This window comes from Octodon degus, unplaced genomic scaffold (genome assembly GCF_000260255.1).
Source record: "Octodon degus isolate 3935 unplaced genomic scaffold, OctDeg1.0 scaffold00017, whole genome shotgun sequence".
NCBI lineage: Eukaryota > Metazoa > Chordata > Mammalia > Rodentia > Octodontidae > Octodon > Octodon degus.
Window position 1 is genome coordinate 21,191,595 of NW_004524593.1, and position 6,928 is coordinate 21,198,522.

General features: G+C 54.0%; 1 pseudogene across 1 annotated transcript in view; it reads left to right on the top strand.

Annotated features, from left to right (window-relative positions):
- The first annotated feature begins 6,837 nt into the window (after positions 1–6,837).
- Positions 6,838–6,928, top strand: part of LOC101572876 — a 1,368-nt pseudogene continuing 1,277 nt past the window's right edge. The window contains exon 1 of the transcript XR_002820183.1: positions 6,838–6,928. This exon is cut by the window's right edge and continues 1,277 nt beyond it. The product of XR_002820183.1 is annotated as an alpha-enolase pseudogene (transcript).

A 6,928-nucleotide genomic window follows, 5' to 3' on the forward strand; every position in this document is an offset into this window, starting at 1 on the left:
GACCCCAAGCACTCCCTGCACCACGTGGATTCACCCCCATGGAGTTGTTTTCTCCTCTATGTCTGCCCTTGGTCACCGTCTCCTGCTCCTATGTGGATGCCTTGTGGCAGGGGGGCCGGCCTAGGACACCCCTCCACCCCCCAGCCCCACTCCCGCCAGCTCTGCTGAGGCTTCCAGATGTTCTCTCCTGCTCGAGAGAAGCCTGCTGACTCGTGGGTCTGGGGCCCCTCACAGATAATTTCTACATGAGTCTCGGGACTCCTGAGGTCTCAGCATCCAAGTGGACATGAGCGGTCTTCACTGATTTCTAGATTTCAATATCCAGTATCAGTGAATCAATTCCTACCCCAGACTGACACAGCAAAACAAGCCAAAGACACCCAGAACTGGGGAGCCCAGAGGCTGCCCCCAGCTATGGACTCCACAAAAGAAGCTGGGTGGGGTGGCCAGGGTCAAACCACTGCACCAAAGGGAAAGAATTAGGTTGAGTCTTGTGAAGTGGAGCATCCTTCCCGCCTCCTGTTTGCAGGTCTTGTTAGTAATATGGATGGGTTAATTCCATTTCTTCTTGAGCCAACTGAAAGTGAGTTAACATCTGTCTTATGAGATTCATTGGAGCTAAATGTTGACTCTCAAAGCTCAGTTTGGTGATGAGAAAGTTATCAAAGTGTGGCTTTTTAAAAGAGCAGGAAGTGTATAATTGGAGACATAAATGGTGATAACTATCCTAAAACCACTTGGAAGGTTTAAACACTGAAATTTCTTAATTAAAGAGTTAAACAGCAGCAGAAGCTACCAAGATAAGAATGTGACACAGAAATGGGGGGTCACTGCCCTGGGATGCTCTGAGCTGGCCACCACGACTGGGCATGGTGGCGCACACCCGTAATCCCAGCACAGGGGAGGCTGAAACAGGAGGATCACTACGACTCTGAGCTGCACAGTGAGACCCTATACCAAATGCATTAAAAAATTGCTAAAATAAGAAAAATGGATCCGAAAGCATGTGTGTAGAAACTGCATACATGTGTAAAAGCTACATGTGTAAAAGCTACATGTGTAAAAACCACCCCAGTACACTTGCTTTTTTGAGTAGGCGGCAACAGCCTCAGTGAGCCACAAGAAGACACAAACCCTGGAGCTCACAGTGTCCCCCTGTGGAAACCAAGGGGGACAGCACAAAATATTTTTGTGAAGTCTCTTGACGTTATCTTGGTACGGATGTAAACACTGTAAAGCACCCTTGGCAGACAGGAGCTGCACTCAGAGATAGCTGGTAATAATTCAGTTTGTAAAGCAAGGAGTCCGAGTGTGTGCCAGCTGCCACACTGGTCAGCGCCGCTCCCGCTGCCTGGGATGCTCCCGGTATCTGCAGGCAGGTGCCATACGTGAAGAAGAAGGGTGAGATTGGAACTCGTATGCGGTAGCTCTAGGCGTGAGGGTACACTCAGTGCTGTGATCCACACAGTCATTAGAATCACTCTTATTTGCACCTAGCAATTATGTGTAATGCAGTTTCTCATCAAAAATATATGAATTTTATGGAATCTGCAATAGCCTCTTTTACATGGCGACCCGTGTAGCCAAGACACAAGCTTCCAGCCTAGCTGGTAATTTGTCTTCAGCAAAAGAGAAAACTGAAGGAAGGTGGGGAGCCTGGGTTCCCGCTGGCGCCCCTCCACAGTGAGCGCGTGCTCCAGTCCTCTCCTAACTCACCCTCCCCTGCGTGTGTAAGCGTGGCCAGAGCTGGGACGGAACCAGCTGATGGGGTCTGGGCGGGCCACAGAGCAGCAGCAGCACCACGGCAGAGCTGCCCACGTGGACTGCGGAGCCACAGACTCCACCCCACGGGGCCCAACTGGCCACGAGTGAAGAAAGCTCTGCGTTTCTCAAGGTCCACTCTGGGCGCTTCCCACCCTCCCGCCACAGGCAGGGCAGCAGGCAGGGTGCACGCCAGGCCCCACGCTTATCTCTGTTTGAGCTGTCAGGTCTTCCTACAAGGGACGCTGTGGGCTCCTCCTCTGCCGTCAGAACCTTTCGATGGCTGTGTACTTCATGACTGCCTCTGTCTGGCAATAAATGAAAGAAACATGGCTCCATCTAATAAAGGGGCATTTTAGCAGTACTCAGCCTGAGATGAAGGCCCCAGTGAGTTTGGTACCCACTGCTGAATTACTCCTAAAGACTCGCAGGGAGGCCAGCTTCCACTCTCTCCAGTTCCAGAGACACAGACAATAATAGATACGTATATTTCCACTCAGAAAGCAGACATGTTCACTGGACTGCCCTCTTCTTTTCCCCCTCCCTAGTTTAGGTAACATCCCTGACTAGAACTCCTACAAATCGATCAGCCTCTCCAAACAGCTGCTCCTTTGCTGATCAGGAACAGGTTACGTGTTCTAGCACTTTCTGTGCCTATTTTATGGAGTCATTAAGGTATTATTTTTCAATTCAAACATAGCCATGTCCCATCCGGGCAAACAACAGTGAATCATTAAAGGAAACAGAAAGGTCCCTGCCTGCCTGAATAGGCCTTTTCTGCTCTGTGAGTGAAAGTGTCCCCGAGGGACTTTGGACATCCACAGGGACGAAGGCCCCCAGACAGGCAGGGCCTCTCCAGACGAGCCCCGAGGTCTTGTGGTCGCACGCCAGGGGCTGGCCACCTCCCCCTCGCGCCGCCTACCTGTCTCCCCGCGGGCCCGGCGTGCGCGCGCCGCACAGTAGCAGCAGTCCAGGAAGATGACATAGTTGAGGAGGTTGAAGAGCAGCCCGACCACACCAGCGCTGAGCACCAGCAGCGGCTTCTCCGTCCTCTGTGGGGTTATGTACCGCTTGATGGCTTCTACCAAGATGCTGAACATGAGGGCCACCGCGAAGACGGAGTTGCCGAAGGCCCCCAGCACGTCGGCCCGCAGGAAGCCGAACGTGCTCTTCCTGTGCCTCCGGATGCTGCTGGCCCTGATGCCCAACAGGCCCACGACCATGGACAGCAGGTGCGACAGCACGGTGAAGGCGTCGGAGGCCAGCGACAGGGAGTTGCCGATGTTCGCGATCACCAGCTCCATCGCGAAGAGCAGCACGCTGACCACGCACATGAGCACCAGGCGGAAGCTTCTGCCGGAGTACCGGCCCATGGCGCGCCGCCCTGCTCGGGGCCGCGCTCGCTCGCGCAGAGCTGCGACCCGCGCCTCCCAGGGCGCTCCCTCGGCCTTCCAGTGCTCCTCGTCATGTTTGGAAATCACCATTTATAGACTGCTGTAAAGCCATAAACCAGTTTAAAGGGCAATTAAGCAAGGGAGGTCACGTGAGCGGGACTTTACACGGCCGGACTTGAGGATTTTTGTTTGTGTGTTGACTTAGGGAAGCGGCAGGAGCTCTGTCCTTCGGTCCCGGAGTCACTCCCCACGGCGGTGCCCAGGCCAGCTCCTGCCCCTCGGTGTGCAGGAGTGGCTCCGGGGACAAGGATCCCTGGACCCTGACAGCCACGCCATCTCCACCAGGGTGGGATCGCTGTGAAGGCCGCCTACTATGTTAGATAGGGACGACATGGGGGTCACAACCCAGACATCAGAACCACCAAAAGCGAAAGCTGAAGGTGACACCAGGGTGACTTTTCTTCTGCTGTCAAGCTGGGGCAAATGAGCCCAAATCGCTCAACGGTCCTCAAGTACAAGACAAAGAAAACGTCTCAGTGTTTGGAGGGAAAGCGCTCTGAAACCGAGTCAGTCTCAGATAATCGAGAAGAACCAGATGGTGGCGAGCCCCCTCCCCCCCCCAGCTCTGGCTGTAGTCTTTAAAATCATAGTCCTTTGCAAGGCAGTTAGAGCTCTTACGGGCATCCCTGAGCGGAGTCTGGCGGGGGTAGCTCGCTGCTGGTCAGCCTATGAGAGAAAATCAGGCCGCTCCTGCTGCACAGCACCTTTTCTGAGTTCAGTGATCTGCGAAAAGGTCACTTCGATGGCCTTTTCTGACTCCGGATACCCGACATGCCCCAGGGAGCTGTGCCGCGTTCCTGTCTGAGAATGACATTTGGATCTGTGGGAGAGAGACACTGCTGTCCTCTCCAAGGTGGTAGGTGTCAGCCGACAGGAGGCCCTCCTCCTGCCGACCCCTTCAAGAGGGGAGCAAATGGAAAGCCGTTGGGGCACTGAGAGGAGAATTAGAGACAGCAAGCTCAGACAAGACCTTCGCTCTGCAGGGGTAGGGCTGCAGCGTCAAGAAAGGGCGCTTTCCAGCGAGCCTGTGCAGCACAGGGCTGCCATCCAGAAAAGGGGGCTAGGGGGACCTGGGAGAAAGGGGCTGGGGAGGGGACAGGGACGGGCGGGGGAGGGTGGGTTTCCAGTCCCAGACCCCACACCCTTGGGGAACGGGAAATCAGCAAGATCCACCGCAAGACTGAAGAGGGCGCACTGGAGCATCGGAAACAGGGACCGCGGTGTGCTACAGGGCAGCTCACCAGGGCCTCCCGGTCAGCCTCTGCTCCCGCGCTCTCCCTTTGGTCCTCGCTCCTTGTCGCATTTCGATGGCAATGTATCTTGGAATATCTCCGTTACAGGACACTTCCTTAGTAAAACCTGGCCTTCACTGCACTGCCCCGATGCTTCCAGCGAAGCTGAATGAAGACATGGGTTTGCAGGGTCCACTAAGCCCCTCGCTGCAGAGCGCCCTCACTGTTACAGCGCAGCAGAACAGGGTCCCGTCAACTTTCCAAGTCGCAAGGCCAGAAAGGCCGCCCTCAGCATCCACGGCTGGTGACGGAGAGGACCCTGTGAGTTGGCTTAGTGAAGGTCGCTGCGGCAAAGGACACCAGAACCTGGGCTGAGTCAGTGCCCCAAATTCTCTTCCACTACTTGGTGCCTGGCTTGGCCTCTTGAAGTGAACGACTTCAAGGAGAGACAGTCAAGAAAGGGACACTTCCTGCTCGCTCTCCTCACTGGTGCCTCCACCGGTACTTTACACAAAGCAGCCAAACTTACTGGGGGCTTGTTATTGTTTTCTTGTTTAGAGACAGGGTCTCACTATGCAGTTCAGGCTGACCTTGAACTCACTTTGTAGCCCAGGCTGGCCTCAAACTTGAAACAATCCTCCTGCCTCAGTCTCCCGAGTACTGGGATTGCAGGAGTGTGCCACCACACCCAGCCAAATTTACTGTGAAATCACTGGCACTTTCAAGACAGAAAGAGACTCCCTAAAGGCCAAAGCTGTGTCTGAACAGGCAGCTACTAACTGTCTCCCCCAAACCTGATGCTACCAATGAGTCCGTGTTGGAATAAAAAATCACTGCAGTAAAGAATACAATGCCTCAACCCCCCCCCCCCAGACAAACCCTGCTCATCTCGTTCTTGGCAATGTGCCTCTAAGGTTCAACATCGTATTCTTCGATGGCATGTCAGGACTGGGTGATCCCTCCACCCTCCAGGGATGGCTGCTCCTTGTTTTTCTTCAGTCTTCCCAGGTCTGTGGACTGAGCCGGAGCCTGGTGCAGCAAGCCTGCCTTACGGCTTGATGCAGCAGCCTCCGTGAGTCCCCTCACTGGGCACCACGAGTTGCTGTTGTCTGGTTCTCAGAAGGCTTCAGGTGATTAGCAGCACAGTGAGAAGCTAGCTCAAGTTCCCGGAGGGAAAAACTAGGCATGGCTGGGAGGTGGCAGAGGTCCAGCGGTCCAGCAGGAGGCATGCCACAACCCGCATGCTCTTGGCTGCAGGCAGCCCTCAGCACAGGATCACTTTTGGGACCACTGGTCACAGCCCCGCTCCAAATTTATGGGTGGTACATCCACAGGCCCAACCACAGGAGGCCACTAATAAAGAAATTGCATGTCCTGAGTCACATGTACTGAGTGTGGTGTGCAGCTTTATTCTTAAGATTGTCCCTCAACAGTGCAGTTTAACACCCACCCACAAAGCTTTCACATCGTCCAGGGCAGTGACGGCGAACCTGTCAGACACGATGGCCCAAACCCCAAGCCAAGACGCTCTTATCTCCTAGTGCCAACACTGCAATCAAACCTGCACACTGAGGAAAAACAACTCATATAGGAATGTCTTTTGTCTTAAAAGAAAAACAGCAGTACACATGCTGTAGGTTCACCCCCACCAGTCCAGGGATTCTAAGTAAGAGATGACATAAAGTCTAGGGAGATGTGGATGAGGTGGGTACAAATACTTCTATCTGAGGGATTTGCGTGTCCTCAGCGTCTATGGGGTGGGTCCTGGCGCCCTCCCTGTGTAGCCAAGGGATGACGTCTGTCCTCACACCTGCCAGGAAGACACCTTACAGGACCTTCTAGTTCTTGGCCGGGCTCACACACTTCCTTCCCCTCTGAGGGGGTGAGCCAGGAAGGGAAAAGCACTGTACCCCCGAGCTCCGAGACAGGGTCGCATCAGTGGGCCCAAGCTGGTCTCAGATTCACGATCCTCCAGCTTCTGCCTTCCAAGTGCTGGTTTTACAGACAAGCGCCACTGCAGCCTGCTCACTCTGTATCTTCAGAGTGTTACTGGGATTCACGAGGGTGCATGCATGGTGTGCAGCTGCACATGCCTGCAATCCTAGCTACTCAGGAGGCTGAGGCAGGCAGATGAGGGGGAGCGTGAGGGGAGCGCGTGGGACAAACAGCGAGTTCAAGACCAGGCATGGACTACACAGCAAGACCTAACAAAAAATGTTTTGATAATTTCAACTCCACCTCAACTTAAGCCAATTTGCTAGCAATAGTCACGTGAAGGATTCCTTAGAATGCCCTTAAATAGTGAATCTATTAAAAACAGCAAATAAAAAAAATTGAAGGCCACTTCAACGCGCATGTGTAGCACCCTCATTTTTCTTCCTGGGCGACGAGATCCGGTAGCCAGAAATCCAACATGTCGATTCTCAAGATGCATGCCCGAGAGATCTTTGACTCTTGTGGGAACCCCACTGTGGAAGTTGA